Source organism: Schistocerca piceifrons, chromosome 8 (genome assembly GCF_021461385.2).
Source record: "Schistocerca piceifrons isolate TAMUIC-IGC-003096 chromosome 8, iqSchPice1.1, whole genome shotgun sequence".
NCBI lineage: Eukaryota > Metazoa > Arthropoda > Insecta > Orthoptera > Acrididae > Schistocerca > Schistocerca piceifrons.
The window spans coordinates 10389750-10412189 of record NC_060145.1 but is presented as its reverse complement, the minus strand read 5'-3'; positions in this window follow the sequence as shown (position 1 = coordinate 10412189).

Here is a 22440-nt window from a genome sequence, read left to right as displayed (position 1 = left end):
AATTGTGTATGTTTCGTGAGGCAGCGTAGTTTACGGCGGGCAAATTACCCGGACTTTATTTAACCAGTATTTGAAGATGAAAGCACTTAGCGACCCCAACATAATTCCAAATCTGTTCTAATCTCTTTCTCGCTTACACGTTCTACTTCAAATGCACACATCGAAAAAAGTTTTGCGTCACCTCAGTTCCGATTGTCCTGGAACTTGTACAGAAAAGTGGAATGGAGATCAACATAAACATCGTTTCCGCCCTTTTTGTTGCTCATGAAAGCCACAAATTGCACGTTGTACCACCATACAGCGAGACCTTCGGAGGTGGTGGTCCAGACTGCTGTACACACCGGCACCGCTAATACCAAGTAGCACGTCCTCTTGCATTGAGGCATGCCTGTATTCGTCGTGGCAAACAATCCACAAGTTCATCAAGGCACTGTTGGTCCAGGTTGTCCCACTCATCAATGGCGAAATGGCGTAGATCCCTGACAGTGTTTGGTGGGTCCATTGCCCATAAACGGCCCTTTTCAGTCTATCCCAGGCATGTTCGATAGGGTTCATGTCTGGAGAACGTGCTGGCCACTCTAGTCGAGCGATGTCGTTATCCTGAAGAAATTCATTCACAAGATGTGCACGATGAGGGCGCGAATTGCCGTCCATGAAGACGAATGCCTCGCCAATATGCTGCCGATATGGTTGCACTGTCGGTCGGAGGATGGCATTCACGTATCGTACAGCCGTTACGGCGCCTCCCGTGACCAACAGAGGCGTACGTCTGCCGCACACAATGCCACCCCTAAACAGCAGGGTACATCCAACTTGCTGCACTCGCTGGACAGTGTGCCTAAGGGGTTGAGCCTGACCGGGTTGCCTCCAAACGATTGTCTGATTGAAGGCATAAGTGACACTCACCGGTGAAGAGAACGTGATGCCAATCCTGAGCGGTCCATCCGACGTGTTGTTGGGCCCATCTGTACAGCGCTGCATGGTGTCGTGGTTGCAAAGATGGACCTCGCCATGGACGTCGGGAGTGAAGTTGCGCATCATGCAGCCTATTGCGCACAGTTTGACTCAGAACACGACGTCCTGTGGCTGCACGAAAAGCATTATTCAACACGGTGGTGTTGCTGTCAGGGTTGCTACGAGCCATAATCCGTAGGTAGCGGTCACCCACTGCAGCAGTAGCCCTTGGGCGGCCTGAGCGAGACATCTCATCGACAGTTCCTGTCTCTCTGTATCTCCTCCATGTCCGAACAACATCGTTTTGGTTCACTCCGAGACCCCTGGACACTTCCCTCGCTGAGAGCCCTTCCTGGCACAAAGTAACAACGCGTACGCGATCGAACGGCGGTACTGACCGTCTAGGCATGGTTGAACTACAGACAACACGAGCCGTGTACCTCCTTCCTGGTGGAATCACTGGAACTGATCGGCTGTCGGACCCCGTATGTCTAATAGGCGCTGCTCATGCATGGTTGTTTACATCTTTGGGCTGCTTTAGTGACATCTCTGAACAGTCAAAGGGAGTGTGTCTGTGATACAATATCCACAGTCAATGTCTATCTTCAGGTGTTCTGGTAACTGGGGTGATGCAAAACTTTTTTTTTGATGTGTGTATTATTCCAGTAGGTACCAGTGGGTATACTAGAAGGTTTCAGATGATTATATAATGGTAAGAGAGAGATTTAGGAACCAGGTTTTAAATTGTAAGACATTTCCAGGGGCAGATGTGGACTCTGACCACAATCTATTGGTTATGAACTGTAGATTAAAACTAAAGAAACTGCAAAAAGGTGGGAATTTAAGGAGATGGGACCTGGACAAATTGAAAGAAACAGAGGTTGTACAGAGTTTCAGGGAGAGCATAAGGGAACAATTGACACGAATGGGGCAAAGAAATACAGTAGAAGAAGAATGGGTAGCTCTGAGGGATGAAGTGGTGAAGGCAGCAGAGGATAAAATAGGTAAAAAGACGAGGGCTAGTAGAAATCCTTGGGTAACAGAAGAAATTTCGAATTTAATCGATGAAAGGAGAAAATATAAAAATGCAGTAAATGAAGCACGCAAAAAGGAATACAAACGTCTCAAAGATGAGATCGACAGGAAGTGTAAAATGGCTAAGCAGGGATGGCTAAATGTAAGGATGTAGAGGCTTATCTCAGTAAGATAGATATTGCCTACAGGAAAATTAAAGAGACCTTTGGAGAAAAGAGAACCACTTGTATGAATATCAAGAGTTCAGATGGAAACCCAGTTCTAAGCAACGAAGGGAAAGCAGAAAGGTGGAAGGAGTATATAGAGGGGCTATACACGGGAGATGTACTTGAGGACAATATTATGGAAATGGAAGAGGACGTATATGAAGATGAAATGGGAGATATGATACTGCGTGAAGAGTTTGACAGAGCACTGAAAGACCTGAGTCGAAACAAGGCCCCGGGAGTAGACAACATTCCATTAGAACTACTGACAGCCTTGGGAGAGCCAGTTCTGACAAAACTCTACCATCTGATGAGCAAGATGTATGAGACAGGCGAAATACCCTCAGACTTCAAGAAGAATATAATAATTCGAATCCCAAAGAAAGCGGGTGTTGACAGATGTGAAAATTACCGAACTATCTGTTTAATAAGACACAGCTGCAAAATACTAACAAGAATTCCAGAACGAGATTTTCACTCTGCAGCGGAGTGTGCGCTGATATGAAACTTCCTGGCAGATTAAAACTGAGTACCGGGCGTGAGTCGTGCTTCGCTAGCTCAGTTGGTAGAGCACTTGCCCGCGAAAGGCAAAGGTCCCGAGTTCGAGTCTCGGTCGGGCACACAGTTTTAATCTGCCAGGAAGTTTCACTAACAAGAATTCTTTACAGACGAATGGAAAAACTGGTAGAAGCCGACCTCGGGGAAGACCAGTTTGGATTCCGTAGAAACATTCGAACAGGTGAGGCAATACTGACCCTACGAATTATCTTAGAAGAAAGATTAAGGAAAGGCAAACCTAGGTTTCTAGCATTTGTAGACTTACAGAAAGCTTTTGTCAATGTTGACTGGAATACTGTCATTCAAATTCTGAAGGTGGCAGGGGTAAAATACAGGGAGCGAAAGGCAATTTAGAATTTGTACAGAAACCACATGGCAGTTATAAGAGTCGAGTGGCATGAAAGGGAAGCAGTGGTTGGGAAGGGAGTGAGACAGGGTTGTAGCCTCTCCCCGATGTTATTCAATCTGTATATTGAGGAATCAGTGAAGGAAACAAAAGAAAAATTCGAAGTAGGTGTTAAAATCCATGGAGAAGAAATAAAAACATTGAGGTTCGCCGATGACATTGTAATTTTGTCAGAGACAGCAAAGGACTTGGAAGAGCAGTTGAACGGAATGGACAGTGTCTTGGAAGGAGGATATAAGATGAACATCAACAAAAACAAAACGAGGATAATGGAATGTAGTCGAATTAAGTCGGGTGATGTTGAGGGTATTAGATTAGAAAATGAGACACTTAAAGTAGTAAAGGAGTTTTGCTATTTGGGGAGCAAAATAACTGATGATGGTCGAAGTAGAGAGGATATAAAATGTAGACTGGCAATGTCAAGGAATGCGTTTCTGAAGAAGAGAAGTTTGTTAACATCGAGTATAGATTCAAGTGTCAGGAAGTTGTTTCTGAAAGCATTTGTATGGAGTGTAGCCATGTATGGAAGTGAAACATGGACGATAAATATTTTGGCCAAGAAGAGAATATAAGCTTTCGAAATGTGGTGCTACAGAAGAATGCTGAAGATTAGGTGGGTAGATCACGTAACTAATGAGGAGCTACTGAATAGAATTGGGGAGAAGAGGAATTTGTGGCACAACTTGACAAGAAGAAGGGACCGGTTGGTAGGACATGTTCTGAGGCACCAAGGGATCACAAATTTAGCATTGGAGGGCAGCATGAAGGGTAAAAATCGTAGAGGGAGACCAAGAGATGAATACACTAAGCAGATTCAGAAGGACGGTGGTTGCAGTAAGTACTGGGAGATGAAGAAGCTTGCCCAGGATAGGGTAGCATGGAGAGCTGTGTCAAACCAGTCTCAGGACTGAAGACCACAACAATAACAACAACAACATTATTCCAGCAGTGATTGGGAAGTTATGCTGCATGACGATAGCAGACATCTCAGTGGAATAATTTTGGATCACTCCAATGAATCTGCAAAATTAAATCCTCTTTAAAAAACATTTTGTTTCCACTTTTTATCTACCTCTCTTTCTGTCGTCTTCCATAATTGAATTCATATTTCTCGTAGGTATGTCCCCTACAACCACAGACTTCACATAGTAACATCATTTAACTTTATTGTTTCGAACCACAACATATTCTGTATTTATTATTCCATACTGAAAGGAAATACCTGTACATGAGATAAGAATGATATTCTTTGATTCAATTTTTGGGTACCCCTTCACACTAGCAGTTACAACAGTGATTATTTTGCCCTTTCCATCCTAAGTGTACTGCTGGGAATTGAGAAATTTTGTTGCGGCACATTTCTGTATATTTACAATTCATTCTCAGTAGTATGTTTACCGTTCTTTTTTCCATATAACGATGACATACGATTTTTTTTGGTTATTAACAGGGGTTATAGTCGAAAAACCTGTGTTGCATCCTCGCTGGTCATATTTTCTGGATGAACTACATTTGGAGTCATTTTACGTTAAACTTCATATTAACCCACATGCAATTCAGGAAAAAGGGTTTCTAAAAGCCTTAAAAAGGTGAGCAGTGCATGTGTAATATAAGTTTTCAAGTACAGCTTCCACTAATAATGAAAAAAAAAAAGACAGGGCGTATCATAATTAATGGTGAAACTGATAAAGTTGAAATACACGATATTAGAAGCAAAAATTTCTAGTAAACACGAGCTCTAAAACGCGTACCTGAAGATCTATGGGCACTTCTTCGTCTTCGGTACTGTGAAACAAACCTTTTCTATCGCAAGCTCTTTGCTTTCCTTATTTTTGGAGGAGGTAGTATGGACCAAAGGAAGAACAAATGGCCAGTATACATGGCCTCTTAAAGTGCACATCTAATGAGCTACTAGCACTTTTGACCTTCGCTACTGTGAAACACATCTCTCGAACTGAACAAGTGCGTATAGACCTTAAGATATACATTTCACAGCAATTTTTTCTTGTTTCGGTTCGTACTACCTCCTCCCAAAATATGAGAAACAAAGTGATTGCAGTAGAAGAGATTTGTGTGTGTGTGTGAAATCTTATGGGACTTAACTGGTAAGGTCATCAGTCCCTAAGCTTACACACTAATTAACCTAAATTATTCTAAGGACAGACACACACGCCCATGCCCGAAGGAGGGCTCGAACCTCCGCCGGGACTAGCCGCACAGTCCATGACTGCAGCAAGAGATTTGTGTCCCATTATCTAATCTGAAGAAGTTCCGTGAGCTCTTCAGATATACATTTCAGATCCCATGTTTACTAGACTTTCTTGCTTCTAGTATCATGTAGTTTCAGCTGCATGCGTTTACGCCGTTAATTGTAATACACCCCGTATATGGCAGTTCGATTCGTTAAGACTCGGGTGTGGCGGGTTTGCTGGTGTCCTGTGCACGGAAAATGTTCAGTTTAAATTCACATGCGAATTAATTTGGGAGAGGGCGAATGTTCAACAACATAAAGCAGTCAGATTTCGATGGAAGAGTTATATATTTTCGTAGAATTTGTGCTGACGATCTAACACCGCTAAAGCTGTAGTGTTGTAATTGTTGAAACTTTTTCTTTTTTAAAAAATATAACTCCTGTGGGCCATACGGCCATATCTGAGAGTTTTGGAGCTTCTATAGGACTTTATAAGGTAAGGCTGCATTCGATTAAAAACTGTGTTATTGATGTAAAGTCAGCCCCGATAGCTGAGTGGTTTACCGGCACAGTAGGTCAGCGTGTTCGGTTAGGGTTACCTGCCCTGTCCAAAATAAAAAAAGAAGTGGTCAGCGCGGCGGTCTGTGACGCCAAGGGGCCCGGGTTCGATTCCAGGCTGGGTCGGAGAGTTTCTCCGCTCAGGGACTGGGTGCTGTACTCATCATCATTTCATCATCATCAGTGGAAGGCAACGGGAAACCACCACAGGAATCAGTTCCCTAGACGCTCATGCGGTGGACCTCTCTGATGAGGCTTTCACCATGACAACACCTGCCGTAAGGCAGAACACAAAGTTTTTTTATTGACTTAAAATTAATACATTATCTTCACGAAGCAGAATTGCTATGTTTGTAGGTAATGGTTGGTCATGTTTGATTACCTGTTGCAAAAATTCCGTTTTCTGGTTAGCATGCAGCCTTCATTGCCGAAGCCTTTCACTGCTTCACACTTCAGCCAGTGATTTCATGAGGGAGTATGAGCTCCGTTTCAAATGGCCTGAAACATTCCCCTTAGTATATTTCTTTCCCATAAGTGACCAAATGCGATCTAACTAACTCTGTTTTACATTTCATAGTGACAAAGAACTTTCTCATAGCGCAAGGGATGATTAATGAGGGGGGCCTAACATAAGCTAGTCAACGGTCTTATCGCGGTGATAACGACGGTTGCCGTTAGATGACCGAAGTTATGAGCTGTCGGGCTTGGCTAGCATCTGGATGGGTGAGCGTCCGGGTACGACGACTGCTGTTGGCAAGCGGGGTGCACTCAGCCCTTGTGAGGTCAGTTGCGGAGCTGCTTCAATGAGACGTGGCGGCTGCGGCCTCGTAAACTGACAACGACCGCGGGAGCGGTCTGCTGACCACATGTCTCTCCCCATACCCGCATCCAGTGACGCCTAAGGTCTGAGGATGACACGGCGGTCGGTCGGTGCCGTTGGGCCTTCGACACCGATTCGGAAGGAGATGAGTTCATGTGGTCTAAATTAGCCAGGGAGACAAAACAGCAGGGTTCTAGGTCGCTGTTGTAAACACCGAGACTGAATTTATTGCGCGGTAATTCTAAAGCCAACTAGCACCCTCTAACATTTGAACAGATTCCATGTCCTAGATCTCTGTTTGGCACAGTTATTGTGTCTTTTGGCCACAGTTTCTTCATGAGCTAATGACCCAGATATTTTGTGTCTCTTTGTCTCCAGTATTTAGAAGATTAAACATGATGCGGTTTCATCCGTCGCAGCACGTAATCTGCACTTGGGGACTTATTTCCGTACGCCGATCGTGTGCAGGAGTTTCCTGAAGTTGCCATAGCTAGTCATTTATCGTAGTCTTAAAACATGGTTTCGGCATAGCTACCTTGTCACGTTTTTGTTTTTGCGTTTTAGCCCAGTATTCTACTTGTTGCCTCATGAACCAACTTGTAGTTTAGATTTTGCCATCGCCTTGGTAGTGAGTAAGGCAGGTGCCTGTACAAGAAATGGAATCTACACCCCTGGCCGGGGCAGCCTATCAACTTGCTCATTACCACTAATTCCTGAGTGACCAGGGACCGACAGTACAAACCTCTCTTGCTTTCCTCTAACTTCACAAATATTTATTAACTTTCTGCAAAAAACTTTGATCTCATTGCAGGGGCTGATGGAGATTTCAGAGCTGCTTGGCTGTCTGAATGAGTTTAGACGCTACGATACTTTTATCAACTACGTAAGTTCTCCACCGTGCATACTCTTAACAACGTATGTAACTGAAACTGTGCTCCTTACAACAGATTTCGTGTGCTTACTCGCTGTGTCTATGAATTACGACTCACAGATGTAATGGAAAATAGCCCTATATTCGTATTAATGCCAATGACATTACTTAATGAGCCAAAGAGCAATCAGTTAATCATCTTGGAAGCCCAGATGGCTGAATTGGAGTTGGATGTTAATTCCAACGCGTTCTAACGATACTTTGAAGTCGAATAAAGAACAAATGTTGTCCTTTGAATACACCTTAAAGGTATCTCGCATAAATAATCTGATACTCGTCAAAGCACAACCACGAAAATGCATCGCAAGCAAACAATTATGTCACTAATATGCAGCACGATGTCACTTCAACGTGTTCATTTCTTTGACACAGACCGGAGGTCCTCACAGCCGGCCGGAGTGGCCCAGCGGCTATAGGCGCTTCAGTCTGGAACCGCGCGGCTGCTACGGTCGCAGGTTCGAATCCTTTCCTCGGGCATGGATGTGTGTGATGTCGCTAGGTTAGTTAGGTTTAAGTAGTTCTAAGTTCTAGGGGACTGATGAGCTCAGATGTTAAGTCCCATAGCGCCCAGAGCCTTTTTTTTTTTTTTTTTTTTTTTTTTTTTTTTTTTTTTTTTTTTTTTTTTTTTTTTTGAGGTCCTCACAGAACCAAGCGGAAGGCGAGCGTGTATCGCTTCGTTCGCTAACCACTTAGCCCTTGCTAACCAATTCTGCCCGCCAAGAATTTCTATGGCCTGGCTCACTCAGAGTTTAGACGACTTGCTTAAGGCATTGCAACACCTATTTTCGACGTATTTTGTATCTGTATCGATATTTCTATGACAGTTTGTAGTGTTGCTTATATAAAATGTTGTATCTGTCACGGAAGTTCTTTGACGTTGTTTAAAATGTGCTTGTGGATATAAATAACTACTGGAATTATTGTTATGTGTTGTACTCTAAATGACTTGGCCCATAGCTGGGGAACGTAGGGTTGAATGTAAAAGATGTGGGGGAGCCCCGCAGCTACAGAAGTAGCCTGGCGGAGTGGGAAAGCTGTGGTTGGCGCGCACGTGGCGACTCGTCCCGCGTGACGGGTCAGGAGTCTGGGCTCAGCAGTGCTGTGGCCGTCTCACTAGCAGTAGCGAACCATTGTGGCTCATATTCTTGGACTTTTGACGTTAGAGAGGCTTAACAGCAGTATTTATAGGCCTCGGATGCTGCATTTCATGATACTACACTACTGGCCATTAAAACTGCTACACCAAGAAGAAATGCAGATGATAAACGGGTATTCATTGGACAATTATATTATACTACAACTGACATGTGATTACATTTTCACGCAATTTGGGTGCATAGATCCCGAGAAATCAGTACCCAGAACAACCACCTCTGGCCGTAATAACGGCCTTGATACGCCTGGGCATTGAGCCAGACAGAGCTTGGATGGCTTGTACAGGTACAGTTGCCCATGCAGCTTCAACACGATACCACAGTTCATCAAGAGTGGTGACTGTTGTATTGTGACGAGCCAGTTGCTCGGCCGTCATTGACCAGACGTTTTCAATTGCTGAGAGATCTGGAGAATGTGCTGGCCAGGGCAGCAGTCGCACATTTTCTGTATCCAGAAAGGCCCGTACAGGACCTGCAACATGCAGTCGTGCATTATTCTGCTGAAATGTAGGGTTTCGCAGGGTTCGAATAAAGGGTAGAGCCACGGGTCCTAACACATCTGAAATGTAACGTCCACTGTTCAAAGTGCCGTCAATGCGAACACGAGGTGACCGAGACGTGTACCCATTGCCACCCCACACCATCACGCCGGGTGATACGCCAGTATGGCGGTGACAAATACACGTGTCCAATGTGCGTTCACCGCGATGTCGCCAAACACGGATGCGACCATCATGATGCTGTAAACAGAACGTGGATTCATCCGAAAAAATTACGTTTTGCCATTCGTGCACCCAGGTTCGTCGTTGAGTACACCATCGCAGGCGTTCCTGTCTGTGATGCAGCGTCAAGGGTAACCGCAGCCATGGTCTCCGAGCTGATAGTCCATGCTGGTGCAAACGTCGTGCAGATGGTTGTTGTCTTGCAAACGTCCCCATCTGCTGACTCAGGGATCGAGACGTGGCTGCACGATCCGTTACAGCCATGCGGATAAGATGCGTGTCACCTCGACTGCTAGTGATGCGAGGCCGTTGGGATCCAGCACGGCGTTCCGTATTACCCTCCTGAACTCACCGATTCCATATTCTGCTAACAGTCATTGGATCTCGACCAACGCGAGCAGCAATATCGCGATACGATAAACCGCAATCGCGACAGGCTACAATCCGACCTTTATCAAAGTCGGAAACGTTATGGTACGCATTTCTCCTCCTTACACGCAGCATCACAACAACGTTTCACCAGGCAACGCCGGTCAACTGCTGTTTGTGTATGAGAAATCGGTTGGAAACTTTCCCCATGTCAGCACGTTGTAGGTGTCGCCACCGGCGCCAACCTTGTGTGAATGCTCTGAAAAGCTAGTCATTTGCATATCACAGCATCTTCTTCCTGTCGGTTAAGTTTCGCGTGTGTAGCACGTCATCTTCGTGGTGTAGCAATTTTAATGGCCAGTAGTGTATTATCATGGCATGGTTTTTGTCCCTGTACAATTATAATCCAGACGGCAAGAATATCCGTAACAGGGAGAGGCCAGCGCTACTGCCATGACTGCACCGCCGCCACTTAAACAGCCATTCCAAATTACACCACCAGTACCACCAACCTTCCACTAAATTGCTTATATTTGGCACTCTGTAAACGGACCAGGTATTTTTGAATTTGGTTGCTTTTAATAATAATCGTGGTGTTGCTAAAAAAAACTCTGTCTTACACCCGTGATTATACCAAATCACAAACGTGGACGGGTGTGAATTTAAGTCCGAGTGTTCTAATTTATTATCGAAAGACTTACTCGGCAGCTGTATAACTAAGTTGTGATTGCTTTCTAATGTGTTGAGCTATAGTGCTTCAAGTTCAGTTTTATAGTTCGAGAAATGCTCCCTTTTTAAATCAATCTGCAGTAATTTCCTTAAATAATTTGCCTTACTTAAAAAACTGCCTGAAAATAGTGAAGTTGATCTGAAGTGACAATGATTATTAATTGTTGCATTTATGCACTTTGATCAGAATTACAAAGTTTTATCAGTGTTCATTTCGTTGAGAAAGTGTTTGAATTTAATGTTGTGTTGGCATTTGCACAGCCAACCATATTTTGAGTAGGTTAAAGGACAGCTTACCAAAGCACATTTGTTATTTTTAAAGTTATAGTTTGTAGTGCTTTACTTAATTAACAATTATTAATGAAAATACTTACCATTTCTCATACATACTCATGTAGTTTCGTTAATGAGCATGGCTCTTAAAATCATGAAAGTTTAAGGCCCGTCATGTACTAGACTAGTTGGTTAATGAAGCAAAGCAAAGTCTGCTTCAGCGCAGCGTAGTTATATTTGCATCCTGTTAAATTGCTTCAAATCGAGCTTAGGGGAGAAATATTTACTGTGCTAGCTATTCTAATGCAAGTTGGTTAATGCACAGGCATTGAGATCCTGCACTAAGCAATGATGTTATAGAGTGGGATCATTAAGAGACACCCTGATTTAAATCAGAATCATTACATGCTCTTCCCTGTTCAATATTGCTACTAGTTTCATGTGTGTTGGTGACTGGCTCTATAAGTTTGTGCATCTAGTTCATTCAAGGTACGTGTTCAAAATGGTTCAAATGGCTCTGAGCACTATGGGACTTAACATCTGAGGTTTGTCTGGTTTCCATGTTAGTAAGTTAGTAGTACATTTATCTGCAAGGTTAGGTTACTGTGTTGTAGTGTGAACAGGTATAAAGAAAGACATTAGTTTGTGTCAATGAAGCTTAGGTTAACCTTAGCACTGCCTCCTGTATTATTACAGTGCTTGACACGAGAATGGCTAATCAGGCTGGCGACCGATATTAATATGTAATGTTACAACCTGCTTTTGTGCTGGGAGAACGTCTGCTTTTGACCCATCCGTTTACTGTTGGTTATACACTGCTGGAGAGTTTCGGAAACGAATCCCAGTTTGACTGTTCCGTTCCCATTAGGCTATCTCACGGTCAACTTTCTCAAAAATTCCTCGCAGAGGTTTAACGTTAGCATCGGTTGCCATTTAAGGTGAGCGGTGTTACCTTGTAGGTCCCGTTGAAAGATACGCTACTCTAGGGGACGAATATTTGACTACGTCTTCACGTACATCAGTACTCTGCACACCCTCTGACGGTGTATGGCAGAGGGTGCTTCGGCTACCACTACCTGACCCCCTTCCCTTTGCCATTCGCCTCCCCCCGTCGGAGGTTCGAGTCCTCCCTCGGGCATGGGTGTGTGTGTTGTCCTTAGCGTAAGTTAGTTTGAGTTAGATTAAGTAGTGTGTAAGCTTAGGGATCGGTGACCTAAGCAGTTTGGTTCCATAAGATCTTACCACAAATTCACAAGTGTTTTTGCCATTTGCGAATGGCGCATGGGAAGAATGAGTGCCGGTAAGCCTCTGTATTAGCCTCGATTTCTCGAATTTTCTTGTTGTGGTCATTCCGCGAGACGTATATGGGAGGAAGTAATACGTTGTCCGACTCTTCCTTTCCATAGCAGACCGTAATGCACAGCGCGTGTCTTGCGGCACATGCCACTGGAGCTTGTTGAGCGTGTCTGTAACGCTCTCGCGGCGACTAAACGAGGCCGTGACGAAACGCGCCGCTCTTCATTGGATCTTCTCCACCTCTTCTATCCATCCTACCTAAAAGGCTTCCAGACTGATGAATAGTACTCAGGAATAGGTCGAATAAGCGCCTTGTAAGTCGCTTGTTGAGTGGACGAATTACATTTGCTTACGTTTCTCTGTATGAATCTCACAAGGGGAGGCCGCCAATTGTGAAATTCAGATTCGACTCATACTGCGCATAATAAAAGCTCATGGCCAGAGGTGTAATGTGGCAAAGCACCAAGATGCACTTCTCAGCCGTTGTCGAGAAAATCGACAATTAAAAGAAACCGTTGCTGTGAAATACTCTCTACGATTATTAGTTTTCTACAGCGTCGTGGCGCAGCGGTAAGCGCTCGGATTCGTAATCCGAAGGTCGCCGGATCGAATCTCGCGCCATGCAATTTTTTATTATTAGTTTTTTGTAATTCAAATATATATATATATATATATATATATATATATATATATATATATATATATATACTATTAATGAATTGCTTATGCATGTTGGTGAAGGCGGATCGCTCTCCAATTGGACCGCCTCCATTTTTCCGTTTTTTTAACAGGGTGTACCAAAACTCTCCCGTCCGCAGTGATTTTTGTCCCTGCGCTAGGGACCGCATCTACCTTCTTTCGAAGTTAGCAGGCAACTACGCTGTTATGCGGCGGCTCGTTTCGGCCCATTCAACATCTGTCCTTCAAGTGTAACGAGCGAGTAACGGAGTTTATATTTCATACTTGCCACAGCGAATTTGTGTTCGTGGGATCTCATTTTCAATTCGAACGTTTGACTTACGTTATACGTATTCGTTTCGGAATATCGTTTCTACGTCTTCCGTTAACTATACGTGGTTAACATTATGAAGACAATTAATAACATTTGTGAAATACAACTTTGCGGAAAACATAATGATGTTCGAAGTCGCCAGTTTTTCCACGACAAACGACTTTCAACAACTTATTATATGCATAATTGTTGCAACTGATTGCCGGGAAATATATATATATATATATATAGCTCGAATCTCGCACCATGAAACTTTTTTTTAAGTATTTGTTTTTTGTAATTCAGATGTATATATATATATATATATATATATATATATATATATATATATACAGCCTCGTGGCGCAGCGGTAAGCGAGATTCGAGCCGGCGACCTTCGGATTACAAACCCGAACGCTTACCGCTGCGCCACGAGGCTGTGGAAAATTAGTAAACGTAGAGAGTATTTCACCGCAACGGTTTCTTTTAACTGTCGATTTTCTCGACAACGGCTGAGAAGTGCATCTTGGTGCTTTGCCACATTACACATCTGGCCATGAGCTTTTATTATGCGCAGTATGAATCGAATCTGAATTTCACAATTGGCGGCCTCCCCTTGTCAGTCTAATCTGCTTCTCCGGCTGTTCGTTTTATGTGATCATTCCAGTTAAGGTCGCTCCGGATAGATTCTCCTGGATATTTTACGGCGGTTATGGTTTCCAGCAATCTGTTATCAATAGCGTAGTTGTACAGTGGCCGATATCTTTCCTTACGCATGCGCAATACGTTTCATTATTCACGTTCAGGGTCAGCTTCCAGAGCCTGCGTATTTATCAACCCTCTGGAGATCCTTCAGCAAATCGTTTCGTCTTCTGGAGTTGATACCTTCTTAAATGCAAGCGCATCATCTACGAACTAATTAAAACAGCCTCCGATGCATTCTGCTAGCTAATTTATATAGATTGCAAACAGTAAATATTCTATCACACTTCCTTGGGATACTCTGGAAATTACTTTTACGTCTGTCGATTTTGTTCCGTCGAGAGCGACATGTTGAGTTCTATCTGCAAGGAAGTCTTGAATCCAGTCGGAAATCTGATCCGATACTCGGTAAGCTCGTACTTGTTTCACTAAGTGGCAGTGCGGGACGGTGTCGCATGCCTTCCTGAGGCCGAGGAACACGGCGTCAACCTGAGCACCGATTACTGCAGCGCTATGCTACTCATGGAAGAACACGGCGAGATGAGTTTCACAAGATCTCCATTTCCGGAATCCAAGTTGATTCTTATAGAGGACATCTAAGTTCTCCAAAAAGTTCATATTACATGAGCATAGAACATGTTACATAATTCGACAACAGATTGACATCAGCACTATAGGCCTACAATTACGTGCATCTGTTCTACGGTCCTTCTTGAAAACTGGAATGACCTGCGCTTTTTTCAAGGCGTTAGTCTTCGTTGCTTCAGCGACCTGCGATAAACTGCTGCTAGAACAGCAAGTTGTTACGCAAAATCACTGTAGAATCTAGCTGGCCTCTCATCTGGTCCCTAAGGCCTGTGATATTCGCTATTTTCGGCTTCATTAAAACAGAAAATAGTTAACACTTTCAGCCAGAAGGCAGATACTTGTTTATAAAGAATGGTTAATGTATAATAAGGTGTCGCATAGCGACGGTGGAATTTCCTAAATGATGTAATTCGTCGTCTTTGGGCGGCAACATAAGCGGAAGAGTACGGATAGATATGCGATCCTTCACTATTTTGTTCGCTGGAGAACAAATGAAGCCTTGAGCGCTAAACACTTGTACTGTTTTTCTTAAGTAATACGGATGCAGATTTGTGGCGTTCTGATCTAATTTTTTACTAAATAAATAAAAACGTGTTCCGTCTAAGTTTGAGTGAAGTGTGAAAAGAAGAACTGTTATAACTTATCGTGACGACCCACTCAAGAGGACAATGGCTATATAAAAGAGCGCTCAATGGACATGATACGGACATAAAAATCGGGACTAGTGCAGCAGGGGATACAACCCGTCGGCTTTGAACAATGATGTCACAAGTCGCCAGAGAGCATGTATTACAGAGATGAAAGGGCTGAGGAGAATGTTGAGAAACAAAGGAATGCGAGAGAGATAAACATTGATCTTGTCAAAACCATAAGTGTTTTTTGACTTTAAAAAAAAAAAAAAAATCTCACGAGATAGAATAAACTGATCCTACTTTATTAAGCAATATCTTGTCAAAAGCCGAGAAGCGATTCTTCTTAGTGTTGTAGCTCCCTTCAGTAGCTAATAAGTGTTTTTTGGCTTTTTTAAAAAAAATCTCACGAGATAGAATAAACTGATCCTACTTTATTAAGCAATATCTTGTGAAAAACCGAGAAGCTATTCTTCTTAGTGTTGTAGCTCCCTTCAGTAGCTAATAAGTGTTTTTTGGCTTTAAAAAAAAAATCTCACGAGATAGAATAAACTGATCCTACTTTATTAAGCAATAGTGTTTTTTTGGCTTTTTTAAAAAAAAATCTCACGAGATAGAATAAACTGATCCTACTTTATTAAGCAATATCTTGTGAAAAACCGAGAAGCTATTCTTCTCAGTGTTGTAGCTCCCTTCAGTAGCTAATAAGTGTTTTTTGGCTTTAAAAAAAAAATCTCACGAGATAGAATAAACTGATCCTACTTTATTAAGCAATAGTGTTTTTTTGGCTTTTTTAAAAAAAAAATCTCACGAGATAGAATAAACTGATCCTACTTTATTAAGCAATATCTTGTCAAAAGCCGAGAAGCGATTCTTCGTAGTGCTGTAGCTGCCTTCAGTAGCTGATAAGTGGTTTTAGGCTTTTTAAAAAAAAAAATCTCACGAGATAGAATAAACTGATCCTACTTTATTAAGCAATAGTGTTTTTTTGGCTTTAAAAAAAAATTCTCACGAGATAGAATAAACTGATCCTACTTTATTAAGCAATATCTTGTCAAAAGCCGAGAAGCGATTCTTCGTAGTGTTGTAGCTGCCTTCAGTAGCTGATAAGTGTTTTTTGGCTTTAAAAAAAAAATTCACGAGATAGAATAAACTGATCCTACTTTATTAAGCAATAGTGTTTTTTTGGCTTTTTTAAAAAAAATCTCACGAGATAGAATAAACTGATCCTACTTTATTAAGCAATCAGTAAAAAAACGAAATTGAAACATAACAGCAAAAGCTTATTAGAACACAGAACTGCTTTATTATCTATGCCTCGAAGTGAAGACATTACGATCTATGACTAAGGAATGACGTCATTGTTCAAAGCCGACGGGTTGTATCCCCTGCTGCACTAGACCCTAAAAATCTACCGTCACTGTAGTACTAAGCTTCCCCAAGGTACGATATATGTTTTAGTTATAACAAATATTTGTTCTGGGAATACTGAATCATTTAGCAGTGCTCATTCCTATCATCTCCTCAGTGTTATTTTCATTTTAATTATGCATTTTGCTAAGATTACAGACACCAAGATCAGCAGTCCAATATGCGTGTTACATTGACAAAAAGAAAACTGTTTTATCGTCTCCTTGCATCAGCTTTACTATTGAATTTCCCTTTTGTGTGATGTTAAAGTTTTTTTTGCGCCCATAAGAACTTTCTGGTCCCTTAGGAAATTGTTTTGTCATAAGAATAACTTCACGACCGGGTATGATCGTATCTACGCTCATGAAGTAATTAGAAAGACGAGAATGCAATTTCTTAATCAATAGCACGCTAGCTGTGACTGCTCCAAGCCACGCGAAACTGCAAGTAAATACTATTCACATTTCATAATGCAATATTGTATGACAATGGTCAATCCCTGATTCTTACGCCATTTGTGATTGATAAAACAGTAAGCGAAATCTCAAATTATAACTTTTCCATTGAATAACATCACTTTTATTTTGTTACATCACGCGCCCGAGCAGGGACATGACCAAAAATTAGTTCAAATACTTGGAAAATTTTCTATGTGCTTGTGTTAATAAATGTTCTGTCGTTTCATGTACACATCATCCCTCTGTGAGAGAAACGGAAAATAAGCTGGTTGATAACGCAGTTTAATTACCGAGAGGAAGGAAAAGAAAAGAGACGCGGATTGGCTGAGACAACATAGCGGTAATCAAGCCATCAAAAAGTAAGTCAGAATTTTGCATAAGCAGTGTAGTGCTTCAGTAGCAACGTTGCTTTTCCAAGTCGATCCACATCCTTTCTATCTCCTTCCCGCTATAGAAAATCTGCTTTATTTTAGCTTTCAAAGTAAATTCTTCGTAGTCTGATAATAGAAATTATTTTTCCTCGATTGTTAAAATAGCTGTATTGCATTTTCAACATGGTGGATATTGTGTGCAATTTGCAGTGAAGAGCATCTTCATTCATTTGTCTGAAATGTTTGGGTTCCATCTTGTCTTCTCGCCAGATAGAATTTCATTTGTTGCTCACGCGACAGCGGTGTTCTTAGCGGACTCGCCACGTCACTGACAAACGACGAAAGCCTTGCGTAGCACGCGATTTACTGACGCAAATGGCAGAGAGTAAACAGAGACAGGTGACAACAGGAGACCGGAGTGAAGACGTTAACAGTATTCCATACCCTTTACAATCGCGAACGGCAGGTTCTCGTGTGGATACTGAAAAATGGTTCAAATGGCTCTGAGCACTATGGGACTCAACTGCTGAGGTCATTAGTCCCCTAGAACTTAGAACTAGTTAAACCTAACTAACCTAAGGACATCACAAACATCCATGCCCGAGGCAGGATTCGAATCTGCGACCGTAGCGGTCTTGCGGTTCCAGACTGCAGCGCCTTTAACCGCACGGCCACTTCGGCCGGCGTGGATACTGAACTAACTATGTCTGTAACAGGGGAAAGTGACCCTAAAGTCCAAATTCTTCCTGCTGCAGCTACAAATGACCTCGGTGCGCTAATGGAAATGCTCAAACAATAGTTTGGCGCAGTAAATGAGACTATAAAACACAGAATGAGACTGCTAACGCCCGATTAGATGCTGTAAGCGAGTCAGTAGAAACACAAAATGAGACTGTTAACGCCCGATTAGATGCTGTAAGCGAATCAGTAAAAACACAAATTGAGACTGTTAACACCCGATTATATGCTGTAAGCGAATCAGTAAAAACACAGCTAAGCACAATCAAAACAGGTATGCATAAAGAAATTACGGCTGAATTAAATACCCATTTGGGTGCGGTGCAAACTAAGATCAGTGATCAAATTCAGAAAATGCAGAAACATGTGAAAAGTGAAATAGCTGAAGTATGTGGAACAGTAAACACAAAAATTCAGGCAGCTACCAAAGAAATAAACTCAGTTAGAAAAGCGGTATCTGACATTGAGGGTGTAGTAGAGAATCTGTCGAGGCAGATAGACTCAATCAATATCGAAGAACAGGTTAAGAGCACCGTGAAAGCACACGCGGAGGCATTGTCGGAACACTACGGTGAAAGAATAAAGGGCAAAGATATTTTTATCGAAAAGGAGGTCAGGGAGGAGCTTAGGGAGACTGTCAAGGATGTAACATATGAAATCTTAGCTGCTCCTGGTAAGTCGGGAGACACAGTGTTGTCTGAATTGGGACAGATTCGGAGTACACTTACACGGGGTCATCCCGAGTGGAAGCAGCAAGTAGTGGACGAAGTCAGAATGCTGAGAAACTGGGTAGAAAATCCGCACACGCATACGCAAACTTTAGACGTTGACGAATGTCAGTCAACTCCTTATGGTTCACCGACTGATTACATGCAAAACAACAGTTCTGTTCAGCCCCGAGTGGGGAAAATAAATGATCCACCCACAATTGTGAGTTTAATGCAAGAGGGAAGTGTGATTAAGCATCGCACTTTTCCTGTTTTTCATCCGCAGAAGAGAGAAATACACCCAATCGTGTTCCTAAAGAATTTTTCCGGTATATTTCCCATGAGCTGGAAGACAGACAGCGTATTCACTTCGTCACTGGATTTATTTCCGGTGATGCAGCATTATGGGGAACGGAAATGGTAGACACGTGTAGGAATTATAAAGAGTTTGAGAAAATGTTCTTGGCAAAATGTTGGAGTGATGGGTTACAGCAGAGATTAAGGAAGGAGGTGTATTGGACGGAAATTTTCAATGAGAAGCATGGAAGTCTCCGGCGATACTTTGAGAAGTATCTAGGAAAAATTAAATTCTGGGATTCTCCGATTACTTCCAAGGACGTAATTATGATTCTCAAAAGCAAACTCCCTGTGTCTATCAGAGAGAAACTAGTAAATGTGTCCGAAGAAGACACGGATGCGTTCCTTTCTGTGCTGGATTCCTTAGATTTAATTAGCGAGGATGTGCGCTCCAAGGTTGGCAGTGGCAAATTCTTCCCTGGCAGCCAGCAGAATGCATCGCACGCGGACAACAATGCGCCGAAGGAGAGACCGCGCTACCGCGATCGGTGGTACCAACCTGCCAGCCGCTATGAAAACACAAACGGCAATAACTTTAAACGGAAGCAGAAAACCAATTACAGTAATCAGCAGAGATACCACCCATTTATAAGCACCAGGCACGACATCAGTATGGAACCGACCCTTTAATTCTGCGCCTGAGCAGTATGGAAATTCTCCACAAACGAGTGGTAATTTTTCAAACGGGCCAGTGTACAATCAAAGTTATAGGTCGAAAAATAGCAAGTGTCATGGGCAAGGCGGAGGCCACCCAGCACAACATCAGAACAACTTTTCGCAGGATAGAGGACCGCGGAACAATTTTCAAACGGCACCAAATGCGAACTTTCCTTCACAAGGAACTTGTTTTGCCGGCAACCAAAAAATGGGGCGACAGCAGCCGTCTCAAGTATTCTATTCACAAGTGAATGCAGCCAGTGGATTTGATCCCTTTACACCGACATTTGTACAACATAACCAGCACCAATATGAAACGAAACAAACACTTAAGGCCATGAATGACAAGCAGACTAAACATCCTGCGGAAAATTAGAGGCAGCGCCTTTCAGCCTCCTAGAGGTCGCTGCCGGTTCTAGTGGGGGTACTAACGAATACTCTGATTCTGAGTATGTTAATGCGAAACGGTACAACCATGAGACCGACTTACGAGATGACCTTGCACCTGACAGAGAAGCTCAAGACATTAATGACATTTATGATGAACAGGTCCAGACTTCGATTAAGATTTCTATTGCCAACATTCCTGTCACAACCATTGTAGATACAGGAGCAAACATCAATGTAATGCCATCGTGTCTCTTCAGACAAGTGTCTTCTGTTTCAAAAGTTTTATCATTGCCGATTCAGGATTGCTGCATATCGGGAGCGATTGGTCTATTGAAACAGAGAGTTAGTTTACAGACACAGCCTCAACTGCGGATAGAATCTGTTTTGGTTTCTTGCCTCTTGCGTACTGGAAATTTCCTTGTGTGAACTGTTAATGATAAGTATTGTGTTGAAAAGCGCACTGACTACATGGTAGTGGCTGCTACATGGAAACTTTAGGTATTAAATGTTGAGTGTGGAAAAATTGTTTATAGTGATGGACATGAAGTGATATTTCTTCAACGAGCTGAAGCAGGAAATTAAGGTTGCAGAAGGAATTTCAATTTAACTTTAAGTTAGTATACACAAAAAAAAAATGTGCTTGCGAGGTGATTGCCCGGAGCTATACAAATATGTAAAGGTGAGAAATGGAGGAGGGTGCATAAATAAGCACTTCTCTCAAGGTACAAGAAGATTTATAGATTTATATTTAGTAATGTAAGTACTTGAAGTTCCGTTGTAAACGCCCAAAATACCTGATTAAAAAAATACATGTTCAAAACGCCCAGACAGTGAACAGGAGTGGAGGAAATAGCTTAAAGTTCAGTTAAAGCGTGCTGTTAAATGAGAAAACAAGTGGTAACCCACATGTGTTCATGCAAGGAGACGATAAGCTGTAGTAAACTAAGTTAGCTGAAGCACAGTGCAAGAAGAGAGGCAAACCATGAAGCATGAATAATGTAGCGTAAGTACTCCACGAGGCCATTAATTGTTATGAGAGTAAACTGTTTCCTTGTGATCTGAGCCCAATCTAAAGAGTATATGAGGAATGTTAGCTGACGAATTGATTACAGTAGAATCAAGGTACTAATTAACCATACAGCAAGCCCCCCTGTATTATAAATAAGTCCAAGTAAAGATCTTCAGATGCTTTGTAGTGTAATCTAGCGACCATTCAATGCCCTAATTGAAGGCTAATCTAAAGAGCAAGCAGTGCAGTGATGTTTAAACTTAATACTGACTATAACGAGAGTAAGATGTAGAAGTAGCAAAGCATGCTGTAATGAAAGAGGTTAAAAATTTATATATGTATCTATGTTTATAATGATAATTTTATTTACATGCTGATTTTATTGTAAAAAGTCTCCTAAGACACTCCCCTTATGAAATCCATTTTCCTTGTGCCCGTTCCTTTTGATCCTGGTTCATTAACCCAGACCAAGGGTCGACTTGTAAAAGGAACGTGTGCTTCGAGGCAAAGCAGTGCTTTTGGGAAATGAGACACGGAGCGCGATGAACTTCGCTAGCTTTGGTAATGTTTGTTATGGACAGGTTGCGTAAGCCCAGTGAAATGTGGGTAATTCCATTCATGCGAAAAATAGTAGACATGCGTTACCCTATTTTCTTTTTACAGAGAACGATTGCGGAGTACATGAAGCGGAGAGGGAGACCTATTGTTATCCAGTCTGTCCACAAATATAAATATTTTGACAAGCACAAAGGAAAGCACAAAAGAAAAGGTTCAGCGTTAAATGCGTACTCGTTAAGTAGTAGATATGCTACGTGGCAGTAGAAAATGATCTTGGGTGCACTAAAGAATAAATGCAACGAGTGTTGCGAAAACTGTAGTTTTCATAATGAGGAGATGAACCCTTAAAAGAAAGTCTGAAAGAATATTTTTAGGTTCACTAGTGAAAGTAAACCTTGAGACATAAAGAGTCCATTCATGAAGCAGTTGTTCACTGCACTTAACCAAAGGAGTGACCATTAATTGTAAATATTAGCTCGTAAGTGATCTTTTGTAAATAGTAGAATATAAGACTTTCTGTACCAATGGAGGAAACCTGGAAATTTGACTGTTTTGTAAATGAACGCTATCGACGAAGGAAGTGAGTACGAATGCTGTGTGAAGATGCACACTACAGTGCGACGTGCATAATAAAAATAACTGTTCAGTGTGTATTAGTAGTAGTGTTATACTG